General features: G+C 32.5%; 3 long non-coding RNA genes across 20 annotated transcripts in view; 1 reads left to right on the top strand and 2 right to left on the bottom strand.

Annotated features, from left to right (window-relative positions):
• Positions 1-1579: 1579 nt before the first annotated feature.
• LOC147520803 (uncharacterized) overlaps positions 1580-20505 on the top strand; it is a 40208-nt gene continuing 21282 nt past the window's right edge. For 3 of the 16 annotated variants that reach the window (XR_015212858.1, XR_015212860.1, XR_015212857.1), the window contains exons 1-4: positions 1580-2884; positions 3291-3369; positions 7758-7851; positions 8852-9018. This is a non-coding gene — a long non-coding RNA (uncharacterized LOC147520803). Of the gene's footprint in view, positions 2885-3273; positions 3370-5366; positions 5555-6774; positions 6916-7063; positions 7236-7757; positions 7852-8851; positions 9019-9822; positions 9892-10679; positions 10905-11316; positions 11413-11788; positions 11893-12406; positions 12426-13033; positions 13053-13354; positions 13627-20505 lie in introns of those variants that run through there. The other 13 variants (XR_015212855.1, XR_015212850.1, XR_015212861.1 and 10 more) reach the window with 13 other exon arrangements.
• LOC147520807 (uncharacterized) lies at positions 13958-16262 on the bottom strand. Of its 3 annotated transcripts, none has more exons than XR_015214466.1 (5): positions 16176-16260; positions 15973-16053; positions 14616-14687; positions 14290-14397; positions 13958-14148 (listed from the first exon to the last, which is right to left on the bottom strand). It is a non-coding gene; the product is annotated as an uncharacterized LOC147520807 (long non-coding RNA). The 3 variants fall into 3 exon arrangements; XR_015214467.1 differs by having other exon boundaries at positions 16212-16246; XR_015214465.1 differs by having other exon boundaries at positions 13962-14148; positions 15973-16262.
• LOC147520806 (uncharacterized) lies at positions 18534-19430 on the bottom strand. Its single transcript, XR_015214464.1, has 3 exons — positions 19141-19430; positions 18700-19069; positions 18534-18619 (listed from the first exon to the last, which is right to left on the bottom strand). It is a non-coding gene; the product is annotated as an uncharacterized LOC147520806 (long non-coding RNA).

Genomic DNA, 20505 nt, shown 5'->3' with positions numbered 1-20505 from the left:
TGCAAGTTCTTTTTGTGCTGACTCGGTTTGGTTCTAAATAATATCGTATGATTAGTTTTTCTCGAATGTCATTTGTTTTATGTTGTACCTTTTTTTGTTGTGTAGTTGCAGTTGGTATTTGATGCTCCTGTTTTCTGAGAAGTCAATTGTTTGCTGGTCATTTTCTGTTTGATTCAAATAGAAAATGTGTTGTCATGCTTGAAATCCATATTGAGCCTCTAAATATGAACAAAGTACCGAGATATGTGGTTATTGAAGTCCCTCCACTCAACACATCGGTCGTCCTCAATCAAGTGTAATACTTTGTGGGACATGAAGAAGATATTGTTTTCAGAAATAGATCTTGGGAAAGAGCAATGTCTTTTTAGAATCTTAAAACTTTGTTACCTGAATTCACATTGGCTACAAATGTCCTAAACCTTTAGCCAACTTTAATCTGTGACTATGGCATTTGAACAAAAGCGAAAAAAACATGGCAACCTGGCTTTTAAAGGATACCTATCTTCTTGCATGCTTTAGCAGTTTAGCTTATCATCAACAGCTAGAGTTGTTCTAGACATAAAGTTGTGTGCATGTTCTGAGAACTGGTTTCTGGTATCAAAGCTACTTGTAGAGTATTCTAACTTGTACTCTACGTATGAATACATTGCTTTATTCCTCATGTCTGGCTGTTGTGGTGTTCCATCATTACCAGTTATATGCTCATTCAATCTAAACCGTTGAATTGATAACTCTGGCCGGTTACGATGAATACAATTATTATACAGGCTTACTATGGTATTGATGTAGGCGTATAGCCTATGAAAGAGTTCTCTTACCAAGATGTGGGGGTAAATGGTGAATATAAATGAAGATGAGGATGTTCCATTCAGCTAGTTGTACGTTTAGTTTTACACTGGAATACACAAAACATTCCCCATTATTATCATGGTGATTTCCACAACAGAATTAACAGAGCTAAGATGCTTTATTTGTAATTAACTATTCGTTGTAGAGTCGAAATACAAAATGAGACTAAGATTTCATTTGTATAGGACTAATCAAAATAAAATTTCTGTTTGAAGATATGGAAGCAGAAGCATGCATAGCGACCTTATTATCAATGTTAATTAGCTTAGTTATTCAATTACCCACCCTTGTTTTATTTTTGTTATTATTATTATTATTATTGTTTGGCTACCTATAAGCAGCCTTCACCTGAATAATGTATCATACTATCGTGTATGTTTTAATGTCTGCATGTTTTTCTTCGTTTCAGTTCCTTAAAATATAATATGGGCATAGAAAACACCGACGATTGTACACATTTGAATCAAATAGATTAAATGTTCACCTTCATTTAATTTGTTATTTTTTTTTAATTTGAGGAGGTCATAATAATATAAAAATAGATTAGGGAGATTTAAACAAATATAGGGAGGTGTCACTAATTATTATTACATCCGATTTTGTAGGAGCCAATCATATTAGAGAGTCAAAATGGGCGATATGGTGAGGAGGGAGAGAGAATGTCTTGTGCTTTTATATATATATATAGATGTGTGTTCTCCTGTTTTTTTACTGTGCTATCTATATATATATATAAAAAAAGACATTATCTCTCCTCCTCACCATATCGCTCCATTTTGCACACCAAGCAATATTAGTGGTCCCTAAAAAAAAAGAGGCTCTAATAATTAGAAATACCTCCCTAAATTTGTTTAAATCTCCCTAATTTATTATTATATTATTATGACCTCCTCAAATTCTAATCTATACCCGTCTCTAGATTTGTTACTTTAACAAATCAAACAGAAAACCAATCGAAATATTTCTTCAACCCTAAACTCTTCTCACCTTCAAACCACAACAGACTTTCTTCGTATAAGAAAAAGAGAAGAGAGAAAAACAAGAGAACCAATGCAATTTAGAGAGAGGGAGAGAGAGCTTCTCCATCAATCTCTTCGGATAACCATGCCTTCTCGGCCAGATTTGTCCCCTTTAATGCTGATCCCTCTTGCAATCAGTCTTACTCACTCGATGACATCAAGTATAATATAGAAGCTTTGAAGAAGTTCGATGCCCAGTATTGGAAAACATTGTTTAACTCGCGTGGGAAGACTACTTGGCCTTACGGATCAAGTGTTTGGAAATACAAAGAATGGGTCTTGCCTGAAATTGATGCCGATGACATTGTTGGTTTGTATGAAGGCAATACTAATGCATTTTGGGCTGCCAGGTTTGGTAAAGAGAATTTAGGTATGAATGAAGTGTGGGTCAAGAATTGTGGGATTAGTCATACTTGCAGTTTTAAGGACTTGGGCATGACTGTATCACAAATGACATTGTCCATATATATTGGGTTTTGCTTTGCTTGGCATTGGCTGATTGACATTCTGAATGATTGATGCCCCGAATTCATTTGGTTTCAATGTTGTAGTGTCGGCATCAAAATAATTCCACTACTCTTTTCTGGTGATCTTCTTTATCTTGAATTCTTGATGTGTATTTTGTCACTGCAAAGTGCGTACACTCTTCAGTTCTTGGCTTGCCAATACATAGTATTTGGTCAAGTGCCATTCAATGACGCTGCTTGCTGAATGGGTTATCTCACAACTTTACTCGTATGGTGATATGGAGTTATGTACTGATTCATGGTCTGGTAAGACAGTAATTAACAGGCCTGTAAAAATTTAATCCAAAATTCCTTTAAGAAAGTAATTAGGGGCATACCATAATCTGTGTTCTTTTTGTGGGATTGACATCTAGATTGGCTAGGACAGTATGACTGCAGGTATTCCAGTTGGTTAAGGATAACTCAGCTCAGGTAGGGCAAAAATGCAAAATGTTATGCATTTAAGGAGCTAAAAATCTGACCAAAGTGGCACAGCAGAACAAAATATCGGTAAATATTGCAAACTATCACTTTATTTTGTGAAATTTTAGAAATTGGCTTCTGCACTATGAACTAGAATTGGAATAGAGTGATCCAGAAAACTCTTTCTGATTAGACTATACATGATGAATCTGAATAAATTAGATAATCAACTGAGGAGCCAACCTTGGACGAAGAAAAAATCTTACCAAGCCAGTTGCATATGTGCTAATACTCTTCAGCATATAGGAACATTTTGATTCCATTCTCAAGGAGCGAGGGGGATCCCGACTTCTAGATTCCTCTTCCTGTACATCATCATGGCTTCATAGTTTAAGTTTATACACAGTAGGGGTACAAGATATGAAATCCACTCCATTAGCATATATTGATGGATTTTTATTTGTTTGTTAATTAAGGTTTCTCGATTGTTCAGATTTGAAGAGGTTGATTTTCCTATACTTGAATCTGAGGCGCTTTTTATTCGCAAAGTCGGGGAAGAGATTAGAGACCAGGTATGCATTCTTCTTTTGTAGTAATATAATTTGTACTTATATATGTATATGAGTTATGGGGTTGAATTAAAGATATTGTAAATTCTTGATTGAATTAAAAAGATTGTGAACTCGCGAAGTGAGAAAGACCACTTTGTTATTTGGAAACATAATTATCTTAATAAGCTTTACCGATTATTGAGTTCTTCTCAACTGGTGGGGATCTCAGTATACTCTTAATTCATTTTGTTCTTCCAACTCTTTCATTTTAAAAAGTGTATTTAGCATCTGAAACTTTCAGACCTCCCAAGATCACGACTCATGGTTTCTTGGGCTGGGTTGAAAACTATCATGCATCATACCTCTTTTTTTAAGAAATAAGCAATGGTTAGACAGACCCCTACCTGTATTCATTAAGATAATTTTACATATTGAGTCCCAATTGCATCCTCCTCTATCAGTACATCGAGCTCACTATCTAGAAGAGGACCAAAAACCAACAAAGAAGGAACATAAGAAACAAAAATTCCTGCCAAAAAATCTACATGCTTATTACACTCTAAACAAAAGTAAACTCAGTCTTCAACTCAGAAATGTGATCCGTCATATATAGGTAATTAACTACGGTTTCTAGAGTTTTCTTTTCGCACCAAGTGATAGAATTCATTTCCTCATTTCCTCATTTCCTCCATTCTATTTTTTTTTTCTGTCTCCCTAGATTCTATCTGCATAGAAGTCGTCCTCCTGCCTTTGAGAGTATTTAGTCATGAAGGCATTGTTTGCGATGATTGTCAGATTGTGCACTTGCTTAGAGCTTTTAGCCTTACTTCTTTCAGTTTAATACTGTTTAGTATGACACATATTGGATCTGTTCCTTGAATCAAATGCAAACTTTGGTAATAATGATTGCAAGATTCATAAATGCCATCGCTTTACAGTATGGTACCACTGCTAAATGAAGCAAATCTGTTCAGATGGAAAGAATAATATCAATGAATGCTACTCAATACCTAGCTAGAGAAATTGACATGGTTAGGAATATGCTAGGCTTTGGTGGTGACGTACTTTCATAAGAAACCCCAATTCTATATAATATTTGTCAATTATTTAAACTCTTAGACTATTAACTGTATTTTGAATAGTTTTTTATTTTGTTTTTTTCCCTTCTAGACTTCTATAAGTTCAATTGATGTATTTGAAAAGGTTCAATTACTCTATAGACTGAAAAAGCATAGTCCTTGGACAATGAATTATTGAGATTTCTTTAAAAGCACTTAAATGGTGACTCATTGATGAAATATTTGACCATGCATCATATGCATTGTACACATAATTCCAAACTTAATTTCCCATTTATTTTTGAGAAATGGCACCAACATCCTCTTTTAATAAGTGGAATTAGGTATGAACTAAAGATATGTTCTCCTTTAATTTCCGTAGCATCATTTTTGTTTTTGTCAAGTAATGACTTAAAGTTCCATTTTTAGATTAATTACTGAAAAAAAAAGAAAGAAATGTAATTAGAATTTTTACATAGAATCAAACAAAAAAACACATCAAATTCATCATACCTCTTTCCTAAACCCTAATAAAACTCTTCCTCTCCATGGAGATTAATCTGTTAGATAACGATATGAAATAATCCAAGATTTTCATTTGCTTTTTTTGCTTGAGCATGTACTGTGATTCTTTTTGTTTTTTTGTTTGTTTGTTTGTTCAATATAAGATTTTAGTTTGTTTTTTTGTTAGTTATAATATTATAATATTGATGAAAAGACATATAATTATAATTATATGTCTTTTCATCCAAATTTGAATCATTACAATATTCTATAGCTAAATTTTTTTGGTATAGAATAATTCAAAAGGAATTAAAAATTACAATATCACGCCCAAAGTCCAAGTCTTTTTAAAGGTTATCATCTTCTTCCCAAAACCCAAATAAAATCTCGCCCCTTCTTTTTTCAGTTTTTTTTCCAATAATAATCTCTCCCCTTCTTCAAACCAAACTTCAACAGGTTTTTTTTTTAAGAAAATATTATGTTTGATTCCGCCTCCTCAAAGTAATTTGGGGCAATCCGATGTTTTCAAATCTAAATCCTTTATGGATCTGAAGAAACGCTTCTATCATAGTTCTCAACCTCAACCAGTTGCCGGATCTCGACAATTTTATTAATCCGGCCAAGCAGAATTCAATTTTCTTAAGGTATGTTCTAAATTTCTTTGAAAAAAATCAGCTTTCAGTGGTTTGGTTATGATTGTGGAATTCGAGTTGTTGAAGATGCTGAGAAGTTGAAACTGAAAATTGCTGTTGGTGAACAACTTAGGAATTTCTCACGTTTGTTTTCTTCGTATTATGATACTAAATCTGGTAATGTGATGGTACATAAATCTGTTTTAGGTGTCTTTTGGTTCAAAGGTATATTTGAGTCACTAAATTACTTTTAGGTTACTTTTGCTTCAACAGTAAATATGACATGATAATAGTACTAGCAACTTTTTATGCATTGCATAGGTAGGTTCGGATTCAAGACAAAGAAATGCTCAAGTCTTGAAAAGTGTATGCCAAAGTTTCATGCAGATTTGCTCTTGAAATTTGAAGTAATCAACAGCTTAACAGTGCATCAAATAGAATCTTAGAGCCATTATATACTATATAGTTTCAACTTTTTTTACTTTTGAAAATGCAAAACCATAAGTTTTAACACCAAGGTAGATTGAGTTGCTTGCTTTCATTAAATTATGAGAATGGGTTGGAGAAGCTTGAATTTAGTATGACACATAAATTATTTATATTACTTTAGAAGAAAAAAAAATGAATTTTTGAATGATAAGAGTTGATATGTGAGCATAGGTATTACATTTGTTGGAAGTTAGGCCATAATAGTTGGTCACTGAGATCATGCTTGGTAAGATACATTTCTTGATAATCTTTTCATAATAATATATGTTTTCTCGACTATACTCCTAATTAAATGCTATTAGTTTTATTTTACTTTTAATCAAGTAACAATAGATATGGATTCCACCACAACTTGAGCCTCAAAAGTGTAAGGAGATAGAAGTGAATGTGAAGATGGATTCAAAGATTGAGGGTACATGTGCTAAAGGCACTTTGCATCCTTATGTCCAAGTACTCTCACACTTTCTAAGCTCACTATAAACTTTCTCAAATCTTTTCAATGTCGGTAGGTTTTTCTCCCTCTTCAAAACCCACTAATTTTCACATCTATATGTCTTAGATAAACAAAAGTTTTGATTTTTATTATGATTATTATTTCTTTTTGTGACTGAACTTTGAGTACAATGGAAGTGCAATTGGAATATATTAACTTTTATACTTTATTCTCCTCCGATTATACTTTATTTTATTAATTTTCCTTTAACTAAATGTGTTATTAGTTAAGCAAGGGTATTTTGTGATAGGGGCAACACCAAAATCAGTTTTGGAGCTAATAATGAATGTGAAGGATCTAACAATAGCTCATTGAAGAGTCACTTATAGGTTAGGTTCTTCGAAGAAACCTTCTTTGATTTCAAATGGATATCTCATTCTTCTTTTGGGTGGTAAGTCTTTTATAAGTGGTTTTATAGAAAAACATATAATAAGTGAGGGAACGCATTACTACTTAGCGAATGAACTTATTGTATTTTTTATATATAAATATATGCTCATGGTAATTATCTAAGTAGTGCTTCTATATTTTATGTGAAGTGAGCGATCTTAAATATGAGATGATCGTAACACAATATATAAGATTCGCGATTCTGGCAATCCAATCTTCCGTGTGTAAGGTGGAAGCAAGTTATTTACTAGAGCAAATATGGTCTGGAGGTCAATCAGGGAAAGTGTTAGGATCAATTTTTCATGTTAAGCTATATGAATTGTGAGTGCTTTGTACGAAGTCCATAAATTATAGGGTCAAATTTTGTTACTATTGGTGTTTTTTATATCATTCTTATGTAGCTAATGTATATAAGAATAGCTAGCTCTCTTAGATATATTTTTTAAGACATACCAATAAGTTGTAAACCTGTCAGATTTAGGGAGGACATCCAATGATATATAATGGAGATGCAAGATATTGTTATTGCTTAACAATTAAATACAATAATAGCTTTGTGGCGTACTCTTACCTAGACCAATCTATCATGAGGCTTTTGGAGTCATGTTCTTATGGAAACGTGATGGCCTTTCTTCTTTGCTCTTTATTATAATTAGGCCACTCTTTACTTTGCCTCGGTCCACTAAGGAAATTAAGTTAACTAGATAAATGGCCGAGAACAAGGATTCAAACTAAAAGTAGTGCAACACACTCTTTGTAATATTCTTGATCGAATTTATGTAGTTTCACTGTACGATATTTTGATAGGAAGCTAACTGAGGTATTTATATTTTTCAATTGTAGTGATGTGCTCATTAAGAACTGGAAGGGTTCTCACTTTCAATGCTGCCAACACAAAGAGCTTTATTGCTACTGGCCTTAGGATATGGGTTTTCAGGTAACATGCCTCTAATAATGCATGTTCTATTTACTGATCAGTGCGTGTAGATGTGTAGTTTCTCATGGAGTACAATTTAATCTCACTAATGCCTAGAATATGTTCAATGTAGTATTGTAGTAAGATACTTAGGAATTATTCATTTGAATTTATTTTGCATTTTGAAAATTCATTGCTATTGCTTTTTATATGTAGTCAAAAATGCATTCCAAGTATTACACCTTTCAAAAAAACAATATCATGTAACAAAGTTATATAACATTCAGATTGCCTTGAGTGTAACTGATTGGTAACTTTTCAAGAGTGAACTACATTTTTTTGGAGTCTGTTTGTGAAGTTTTGGGGTCTTGAAGGTGTCTGGTGGCTCACTGGGCAAAGCGTTAGGGGATGGGCCAATTCCCATTTCTATCTAGGAAAGAGGGATTAAGGGGTTTGGGTTAAAAGGTAAGTTTTTAGGGTTGTAGGTCATAGCTTGAGTAGATTATATTTGACAGAAACTTTGCGCAATAACTCTAATATTAGTTACCAAAGAAAGTCAAGACATGGTGAAACTTCACGAATATTTTTATTCTTGGTCAATATAGATATGTTTTTCATTTGTAAATTTCTAATATAGTTATACGCGCAAAATGTATAGTCTTTTACTTTTACATTTTTTTTCCTTGAGTCAACACATTTGGAAACATACAAAGAAGAGACCCTATTGTCGCTAACATAATGACGTCCAATATGAAGATAAAGTTTCCAACTAAATTTAACAAGCCCGACCATATTATAATTGGTATTTAGATTTTTGAATTTTAAGCAGACCCTTGGATATTAAGACTTAATACTTGCTTGCAGTTGTGCATCGTACTGTACCAAAGCATTTTTGTCCTCGCTTTTACATGTATTTGACATTGCTAAGTCTTAGTCATTCTATGTGTGCTAGGTATTAGTGGTTTCTTATGTCAATTATTTATTTATTTTTTTATTACATATATTTCATAAAACTCTTTAGAGGATAACCTAAGGAAATACAACAATGCACCTGGCAATGGGAAAGTTGAACTGTGTAACCCCAAATGAAAGTTATGAAGGCTCTGGTGGCAAAGGTCAAGAAGACAAACCATAACACAGTAGGGATTCAAATTTGAAGAATAGTTGGAGTGACCAAGCTTCCCGCTGGTATGGTCATTATGCTCACTATTTGTATTTCTTTAGTGATTATTTATATAGTATTTCTACGTTATATTTTTTATTTCAAGTTGCTAATGCTATAGCCTAGAAAATTACAAGGTATTTCTTTAGTGATTCAAGTTGCTAATACTTTTCTTGGAGTGTAAACTTCAATGCTACAATGGTATTTTCCCCATTTGAAAAATAATTTGGACACAATGGTATGCTTGATGCCTCACCACATTAGTATACCCTTGCGGTTTTTATGATGTCAATTACTATGAAATTTTATTTGGCAACCATTGTATAGATTTGCTGACATAGTCATGGACCTCAAACAGATTGTTGTCACACCTGCACGGTGTTTTCATTTCTATTATTATAAATGTATATAATTAGTTGATTCTCGAAAAATTGGGTACATACTCCATAGAATCATGTTTGTGCAACTCTAACATTGAATCATGTTCACCAGCTTGAGGAAACATACATGCATTGAAAAATCTTATTGGATTTAGAGTACACATGGAATAGAGTGCAACATTAAATCTATATGCCAACATTAAATCTTTTGGTTAGGTTGCCAAATATTCCTAGAACTAGATAGATATTAGCATACAAACTGGCAGCGAGGAGCTAGGAGGTACTTATATTCCTTGACATAATCACTTTTGAGCTGGTAGATTGAATATTCATATATGTTTTGATTAAATATTTAAGCAATGGACTGCCATAGGCACAATTATTAAACTCTGAGTGTGCAGTTAGTTAGTTAGGTACTAATACATTACGTACATTCTATTCATTCTTTAGGATAAATGATTCCATATCTGAAGAAAGAGGAAGTGTTAAGCTTGCATACATGGAAGTTACAACACGAAGGTGAACATATTGTTGGTTTTAGGATAAATGAACTACTAGGTTTGGTACACTCTATTAATTCATTAGGATATATGATGCATGACTGAAAAAGAGGAAGTAATTGGTTTGCCTACATAGAAGTTACAGCACCAATATGAAGTTAAGTACCATGAGACGACTAGATTTTAGTAGAGAAGTATGAAGTTTGTTCAACATAATGAATTAATTACACTACATTTTGTTGAGTGGTGAATGTTTTAATCAACCTAAACCTTTTGAAGCCTTAATTGTCGAGTGGTGAAAATGTTAACTTTTGATGGTGATGAAGATACATATATGATGCATTTTGTATTATTTTTTTCTTACGGTGTTTGACAACTTCAGTGCTAATGATGTAGTCGTCGATGGGGGAAAGGTTAGGCTTGGATATGGGATAATGCATATGCATATATGCATCTTAAGTTACCTTAATGTGATGATTGTTTACATTACCATGTTCTTAACCTCGAATAGTGTCAAATTTTGGTGGTTTTAAGTAAGCTAATGTAGATTAATGTGATGGTTTCCCTATTATGTGGTTCAGTAATAGAACCAATGATGTTAAGTTTAGTTGGTACAAAGAAATAGATGATTAAGATTGTGGTAAAAAAACATGCATTGATTTAAACAAATAGCATATTAGTAAAACAAAATCCGTGCTCACTGGATGTGGTTGCATTGACATACTCTCCCCCATTAGGTTTGTAAGATATAAAAATAAATAAATAAATAAATAAAAAATTGATGTATTGTGTACGTGCTCTGTGCAGTCTGCCTGACATTTTTTGTACGAGCAACATACTTGGTTGTGGGTTGAAGAGATGCACATCATCACAAGGATTCTCTATTTCAGCATTTTTGTTAAGCCTTTAATAGTACAACAACACATCAACAATAAGTAAAGTGATTCTCATGACAATGGAATACGCTGTTTGAAAATATTGATGCATGCTACAAGGAGTGCTAATTGGAATGTTTTGGATCATGGGTTGAAGGTATGTCTATGAGGAGCTTTTTTTTTTATTTAATTTTCTATTTTAAATAAGACAAATGAAGTTGACAGGAAATTTCACCTCAAAAGTGTGGCATATTTACCCTATTTTCTTTATATTTGTGAGAAGTGCATACTACGTCAGTTCAACGATCAGGTAAGCTTACTCCTATAGCAATGCTTTAATTGCTGATTGGTTTACACAGTCAGGTAAGCTTACTCCTATAGCAATGCTTTAATTGTTGATTGGTTTACACACTAACGCCCACGCCCTCCCTTACCAGTTGGGCTAACCTGTTGGGTGTTTTTTTTTGGTATATCAATGGGGGTTGTAGATAAAAGACCCAAATAAATATAGTTTTGACTTTTTACTATAATTTCAGATACTTATTTTACATTTCTCCTAATTAATGTAGCAAGCCCAGCCAAGTTATAGTTACCGGATGATCAACAAAGATGGTGACAGGAAAAGAAAATTTCACCTAGCAAATTACAGGTGGTTATGAAATAAGGTATGCTTCAATATATAACTATTCTGTTAGAAGTATGTACTCATCTAAAGAGTTTCAGTTATGAATATATGTGGTGTTATTTGTCATGGCAATGGAGCATGGTACTTAACTTTGAAAGCGTGGATTAATTCTAATGACTATACGGAAAAGAGCATGCCAAAGCATTATAGATAGAATAAACACGGAGAGTGGGAGAAACTATAGAGCTGATTTTTTGGAGAGGGGTAAATTTTAGAGCTTATTCTACTGTATTTCATGTAATTTTTTAGTGTTAATAAGCCACTCATATTTCTAAAGATTATAGGGTTGAGGTCTTCCTTTTATTGTGTATTAATGTGGAAAACTACTGTCTATTGAATGTTGCTAATGGCTATAGTGATGTAGGTATGGTCATAAAGTATGGAAAGTATCTTGATGAGTAGGAAACATATCCAAGGGTCAACTGTGTTCTTGGCAGTACATGAGCAACACATTCAGCAGGTAAATACAATTAAGAAAGCTAATTTTCCTTTTTCAATTTTTTAATTTTAATTTTTTTTTTTTATCACTTCGATTCTCCTATTTAGCTCCTATAATTTTCCCTGAATTTTGTATATTGGACGTTGTATAAAATTTTATTAGCGTGACCAAACTTAGCTCCTATAATTTTCCCTGAATTTTGTATATTGGACGTTGTATAAAATTTTATTAGCGTGACCAAACTTGATATTAGAAAATTAATCCAAGCAGTATCCCAATTATTTATGAAGGGTTAAGTACATCCTTGCACCTCTAATATATATCACCTGTAAGCACACTTATATGCAAGGAAATTCATGTTACTATACAATTAATAGTATGGAATTGATACTAAAACCCTTCGCACTTATTTTCCTTTTTTCTGTCATTTTTTTTCTCCTTTACAAAAGGAATTAGAAAGAGATAAAATTGTAGAATTTAGTCTTCCTCCTCCTCTCACTCATCAGCCATTAATGTATTTTTTTCCTTATTGCAGCTCCTTGCTATCTTTCTCATTTTCCGCTTGAGAAATTTTCAATTTGATATATTTCTATTAAACTCCTTTAACCCTTCCACAATGATGAAGAAGAAATAATTGCAATAAGAAAAAAAAAATCAAATTTGAAGCAACTTCTAGAAGAGGAAAAAAACAATTTGTTTTTTGGGCATTCTTTTACCTTTATTAGAAGTTCTCTTATTATGTAGTGTGTTGTAGTAATACAAAGATTCTTCAAGGTCCAGAGTATTATTTTCAATTTTTTTTATTTGTTGTTTCCTTTTGGAATGAGTCTCTCTGTCTTTTTGTTTTTTCTCTTTCTTTACCCCTATTGGAAATGTCTCAAATTAATTTGGAAGATATTGTTGGATTGAAGCGGTTATTGGGGTATGGCAAAAACTGAGTTAGTTATGGGGTACGGGAGTATTTTTATGGGTATGTCCAAGATCACCCTTTCTAAAATCGCAAACTGTCAAAGATTTTTTTTTTTATAGTAAAACTGTCAAAGAATTAGAATTACGTACGATGCTTGAATTTGGAGAGGTGATATTAATTTGAGAATAGATAAAGGAGAATTAAACAAATATAGGGAGGTGTCACTAATTATTATTCCATCCGATCTTTTAGGAACCAATCATATTGCTGGAGGTGTAAAATGGAGCGATATGGTGAGGAGAGAGAATGTGCGTGTAATTCTTTTGGACCCGTTCAACGAACGGGAACCGTTTTTATATAATTTTTTTCATTTTATTATTATGTATAAAAAATCTTACTTCAAATTATATTGAAACTCATACAGTAAATTAAACCAATTATCGAAAATAAAAATGTGAATAAGATTATCCTTCTTCCGCAAAGTCATTATTTGGAAGGGAATGAATCTTTCCTTAATAATCAGCATTATTGTCTATTTTCCTTTGCTTGAACATACTCATGTCGTAACTGCAGTTAAACGCACGACATGGATTCTTAAGCAAGATCCGCAGCAAAGGCTTGCAACCAACATTGCACTCTTGCAAACTCATGGTGTACCCGATTCCAATATTATAAAACTATTACTTCAGAGATCTGGAGCACTTTTGAGGTCTGATCGGCTGAGAGAGATTGTCGAGAAAACTAAAAACATTAGAGCAGCTTTTCAAATCATGAGCTGTCTAAGTTATGAAGTTTGTTTATAATGGAGTTTCCTATTTCTATCTGAGTATCTAATTAATATATTGAATGTGGTGTTCCTTGCATACCTATATATATATATATATATATATACATAAATGGAAACAACCAAGCTTTAAATTGGAAAAGTGGTAATTAGATCCTTGGGACTCAACTTTTCATGATAGTTTAGGCAAAAATGACAGAATCGCTAAAAGTAACAATATCCTTATTATACGCTCATAAAGAATTTTTATTTTTATTTTGTTAATGTAGTTATCACTGCACCCAAGTAACTTCTGGGCTGCCTACGTAACTGGAGGGGGACATCAACCTTCACCTTGCTTAGGGATCAAGCGACATGTAGTTCTTTTTATTATTATTCAATTACAAATAATATGATTACAAAGTACATGTAATGTAATGGCTCCAATTCGTTAGTTCCATGTAGAAACTCTTATCTGAATCTGAGACAGCTCCCTATTCAACTTCTTCTAGTAATGCAGTTTGTGCATTTACACTTTGAAAGTGTCTTCACAAATGGGTCTATTGAACTTTTGTCGAGAAGAAATAGAATCTTTTATCACCATCTGTAAAATAACTTGAAAATCTGCACTTCAGAATAAGCTATATATGTAGAAGAGTATCATAATGTCATTTATAGGAAGCATGGAACATATACATATTGGGTTATGGGGTTGGTAAGATGACTAAAATCCAAAAAATATTACCTAATACTGTTTTTTGTTTCCGTCACATAAGCTTTGAGACAATTGTAGCAATAAGCGATAGTGTCAAAGTATTTCCAGAGTCATTGTTTGTTTGACATTCCTTAAGACCTGAATTCATATCCAAATGAGAGAATTAAATGAAATGGAAGACAAAATAATAAAAGATGAGTATATAACATGCATACGTGAAATGAGACCACTTATGCTCGATGACCAAATATATCAAAGCTAATTTGTTATTGTATTCACGAATTGAATGAGCAAGATCAATAAAGTCTAGCAAAATAGTTAAGGTATCTAATCCGGCAGAAAGTGCATTCAGTCACCATATTTATTGCAGACCGCTTGTCTTGAATGACAAATTTGAATTCTTTGGAGTTCCATGCATTAATCGCTAGCTGCATTAAATCAAAAATCAAGAAGTGACAATGAAATTCAGCATCATTGATTGATGGAATCAAGAATTATTCCACGCAGCAAGTCTCTCAAAGTTCTATCAACTGCCTCAAAAGAATTTTTATGGTTTAAAGGAGCTTCATCCCATATTATGAGGCTAGCTTTCTGTATTAGGCGAGATAATTGTGATTTAATTGGAATGTTGCAACATGAATCGTCATCAGCTATGACTGGAATTTTAAACCTTGAATGTGCAATTCTCCCCCCATGTAATAGAAGATAAGCTATCCCCGAGGACGCCACCACCAGAACTATTTTTCCTTCAAAACGTAACCTTGATATTATTGTCTTCCACAAATAAGTTTTTCCCGTTCCTCCACTCCCATAGACAAAAAAAATGTCTCCCTTTTTTTAATGAACAACTTCAACGACAGCATCGAAAACAATATTTTGTTGAATATTTAGCCTATTGTGCAATTGAGAAAATTCAGAAGCAAGAAGATCTTTGTCAAAACTTAGTTCCTCTCTCAACAATCTATTACGTGGTTGTTGATAGGATGAAGAATCCGGTGATGGCATGCAGAAGTCCTTGACTTTCTTCCATGGCATTTCGAATTCTCTCAATATCTATCAATGCTAAATTCTTAATTCAGCCTCACTAAGTTGCAAAGTAAGATCCCCCGATTCCCTCCATTCTCTATGCAAAATATCATCTAACAACAGCTCCCAATGCCTACTCCAAAGTTCAAGTGGATGCGTGACAAACAATTCACGCAAAGAACTTCCTGTAGACCAACCCGCTTTGACCAAAGTTTCATCCCATTCTTGAGCATCTTCTAACAATCCCAAAGCTAAGCAAGCCGGTTTAAAATCAGGATATGTGACACCACTTACTTTCCGAATATCTTCATAGCACCATGGACCTCTAACACAACAACATTTAATAACAAACTAAGATAATCTTTCTCCGAATGTTGGATGGGCATAATATAATCTTCCATTTTTCTCCCACATTCCCTTCTTGTCCATATTTTCTCATCCTTGTGCCAAACGCTACTATGATTTATTCTCATAAACTCAAGTGGGGTTAACGAATTTCTTATGAACCTCAATTTCACAATTACCATGTCATATGTTATTTCAATACTACAAACTCATAGTTTCAAATTCAATCACTTAATTTAGAAAACATCTTTTTAAAACCAAATATCTATGGAATGAGGGAAAGAGCCATAACAATTGTGCATGACGGAAGCCAAATAATTGGAAAAAATTATGGAAGCTTACCATAGTTCACTTGTCGTATCCTTAATCTCTTTGGCATATATGGATTGTCGCTCTGCTACATTTAATCACATGAAGCACAGCCTAAATCAATTCATTCCCCTTGTCAGGCCAAGTATTAAAAAACATTGATATCAAATAAAAAACGTTGTTCACATCAAACGAAAACGAAGATTAAGGAAAACAAAATGCAATTGACTACTCACCTGGAATATTTTCGTTCAAAATCTTTAAGAACTTACCTTTAGAATATTCACTGCTATCATTTATTTGACCTGCACAGATCAGAAAAATGGATCAAAAAGCAAACTTGGATACTGGAATTGATTAAGGGTATATTTAGATGATAAAATTATGGCACGCATTTTAAAATTTTAGAATCTGTTTTCTGATAACCAAAATAGATATAATTTTAAATTTGAATATGTGGAATCCATGATCATTATTAGAGCTTATTGGGAGTAGAAACTCTGCAAGTACACTATCAAGGGGTTACACAGGTAGGCACATGAACACTATATATCGAAATACAACTATACAATTAAGTATGAAAATATGGAACTCACAGAAACAACACAGCCCAATTTAACAAAATGCAAAATTTCTAAAGCCCAATATAGTGAAAGATGTAATTACGAAATATGCAATTGGAATTAAAGGGACACCCTTCATCGAATTGAATAAATGCATATGGGAATTGGTACACCACCTTCATTGCCTATTTGATTTCGGTTTGCCTGAGAATTACTTTTTTCTCAGAATGAAATCTCTTATGTTGAGGAAGCTCCTTAATTACCTATTTGATTTTGGTTTGCCTGATAATTACTTTTTTCAGAATGACAAATAGCATAAACTATTATTAACCACATTACACCAACAAACAAACACCCATCAAAATAATTCCTCAACACAAACCATAACAAACGGACAATAAGGAAAAGCTTTGATACATAACATACCCTTGCAATATAAAATCAAGTATCAACAACAGATAACTAATTTCAATGGGCAACAATATTTGTTAAAAACATGAAAAGTAGAAATAGTAAAAAATTACCGGAATGTGACAATCAAATTCTCAGAAGTTCAAATGCAATGACAAAAAGCGCAAAAGGAATTTAAAAGTAAAACTACTAAAATCCATTTAGTGGGTTTGCTGGCGTGCGTGTGTTAAGGACCAATCTATTGTACTCGGTATTTTCCAACAGTTGCAACTTAGCAACTCAACTGTTTTCAAATATAATTTGAAGTTTTATCTACTTAGAATGACCTAGAAACAATTTGTCATTCGCTCGTATACACCATCTACTTCTGCTAGAGTAATAATTCCTTTTATATTATTAGTGCCTTGAGAGTAAGTCATGTCTTTGACAACTCTGTAACAACTCTCCTACTCCATACCCTGCCCATATGAGGAAGACCCACTGCGCAATTAAAGAACCACCATTATATATTAAGGTAAAAATTACATAATTACGGGAGCATGAGGGTTTTATGTGTTGGTATTGATGAACAACCAAAAGAACGTCCCTTAAGTTTCTATGTCAGAGGTACTGATCAGAGGAGAATGAAGTCTTGATGTTGGAATATCATCTGAACACTGTTATTTGGAATCCTTAACAGGGGAAGCAGGTGTCATTGCACTACTACTACATGACCATACCTATATGAAACACATGTAGCAAATCAAAGAAAATAGTCATGGTACACAAACTGCTTGGTCTAAAGTTTTACCAAATAGTTAGTCTAAAGTTTGCATAGCCAGGAGGAAGTATTGATCTTGATGTCTGAAAGCTTTATATTCTTAACTGAGAATCAACTGTTGTAGCTTCTATTTGTTCATCGACTGCTGGATCCCCCCACCTTTAGTACTTTTGTTAATAGTTTCGGAAGAAAAAAACTTGCAATATCATTCACATAATGAAGAAAAACCAAATTAACTTGTAAAAGACATGTAAAAACATAATTTATAAGCAAATAAAAATGTCAAATTATTTTCTTCATTGTTCATTGAAGAAAATTATACATACGAAAACACTAAAATCCTATTACCCATCTGTTCATTGTGATTCTCGAGCTTTCCGGTTCTTTTTTGTTGGTGAGACCTCATCTGTAGGATTTTTGTTCTTATTTTTCTTTCTATTTGATCCATTTTCCTGTATTTTTGACATGTAAGTTTTTCTTATATATGAAAATAAAATTGAACAACGATTAAAGAAGAAAGTTAGTTTAAAAGATTATTACCCTTTCGATGATTGGGTCGGTCTGTTGGGTCAATATATTTTGTTTTTTTTTTTATCAGTTTCTTCTTCCAAGACATTGTTTACACTAAATGTTGATACATTTCATGCATCTTTGTACTTTCGTTTATCACAACTTTGAAGATGTATGTCTTTCCAAAGATTTTTCTCTAGTTCTCCTTTAATTTCATCCCAATCATTGCCCCTGCATTATAGAAATTGAAATGCATTAATATATATTTTCCAAAAATTATACTTGGTATCATTAAATAATTGTATATTTACTCACCTTTAAATTCATCTTTTTAATTTTGTCAAATGGTTGTTGCACTATGTATTCTGCTCTATTTCCAAAAACAACAAATGCTGTTTGATTTGTTTCATCTTGCACACAAAGTTTAAGATAGTACCTGTGCATAAAAAGAAAACATAATTAAGAAGATTAGTAATATATAAATTTTATGTGTTTTTGAAAATTTAATTTGTTTACCTCTCAGATGGTTCATTGTAAGTAGTTTTACATTCCTTGCAGTATGGTTCATCTCCGGTTTCCACATGTTTGACAGTACAGAATTTGCAAGATTTGTAGTTCCAACGATTTCCAAAAAGCTTTACGAATCTTGCTTTGCAAGTGAATGACTTTTTCTACAAATCAATATTTAAATAATGAAATAAATAACTTTTTTGCATGCGTCTTTGCGTAATTCTAACATTACAAACTAACCTGGTTGCATCTTTCCTTGCCTAATTTAATTAGGTCAATGATGGTGACTCTGTCCTTACTAAGTACTTCCAGAAGTGAAGTAGGTTCACCTTCTTTATGTTCCTCAAATTCTATTTGAATGTTTTCGGTCTCAAAGCTGCATTAGATTAGATTTATGTGTCAATATATATTAATTATTAAATAATAAACATATTAGATTATTTTTACCTCTTTCTCATTTCATTAGACTGAGGGATATCCAAATTGAAGTATACTTGTGTTGCTGATGTGACGGATGCTTTAAAGACAGCTATGGAGTCAAATTAGATAATAATAAAAATTAAGTTTTTTAAAATAATAAAATTAGACATATAAACATCAAGTATTATTGAATAATTTGCATACGTCCAATTTTTTTCATATAGAGTGACGTTAATATGACTATGACAATTCCATTAGAATTGTTTAGTCCAGCAATTTTTTCTGAATCTTCACCCCATAGAGCAATATTCAGTTCATAGTTCCTGCAAAAAGAGAAAAGAGATCAGAAATAAGAATTTATTTTGTAAATAAAATTGTCGAATTATTTATTTTCTTCGTATGTTACCTCTCATTCATTAGTGTAACATCTCTCAAAACCATATGGGCTTTGAGTGATACTTTTTAGAAGGCCTACAAAATCTGTTTAGTAGAAAATGTTATTACAAAAAAATACATGTACAAAACAAAACTTTAAGTAATTAATAACATACCAACTGTGTTGATCGCTTTGACATAATAATCTTTTTTCTCCATGAATTCTTCAAATTCAACAAATGAAAATTTGTGGTGCCTGAATATTGATGTGTCTTCCTTTGAAGTTGTCACGATTGTTTCTTTTTTGAATGATATTGTGAAGTTGAATCTCACAGGTTGAAATTTAAATGGGGCTGCCTTTACCTCAAAATTTTCAAAATAATAAACTTCTCCTTGTTTCAATTTTGTGTCAAAGTCCTTTTGCAAAACTTTATCGATTTTAGCATGAATTTGGTTTTCCTGTCAACAACCTTGAAAATCTCAGCAGTATAACAACTTTGTTTTTATCAAAATAGTGCTAATTATTTGTAGCAACAAAAACATTTAAAATTATCAAATAATGAAACTTGAATTTTAATATCAATAGCTTTGAACAAATAAATTTTACCTTTTCATCAATTAATATCATCTCGGCCCAAAGACTCTTTCCTTAAACCGTGATATCCATAGTCCGCTTACTCGTGCTCTTATTTTGCAAAATCCTCGAAGTTAAGGTTAGGTTAAGTCAAAAGTTTTGCACTTCCTTGCCATTTCGTCTGATCTGTAAACCATTAACAATATCAAAATATTGTTAAAAGCATGTAGTTCATGGAGTATAAATAGATTAGTTAAGATTTTACCTTTTTTTGTTTAGGAGTTAAGAATGACAATTGTATATTGGTATTGTATTTATAGGTTTAGTATTAGTATGAATTAGAGGTTGAATTAAACTATTGTTCTGAGAAACGTAGGTAATAGGAATTTAATGTTGAACAAAACACTTAAGTAAATCTTTCTTAAAGAAGATAAACTTTGACA

Source organism: Coptis chinensis, chromosome 2 (assembly GCF_015680905.1).
Source record: "Coptis chinensis isolate HL-2020 chromosome 2, ASM1568090v1, whole genome shotgun sequence".
Taxonomy (NCBI): domain Eukaryota; kingdom Viridiplantae; phylum Streptophyta; class Magnoliopsida; order Ranunculales; family Ranunculaceae; genus Coptis; species Coptis chinensis.
The sequence above is the reverse complement of the archived record's forward strand: the minus strand, read 5'-3'. Positions and strand labels throughout refer to the sequence as shown.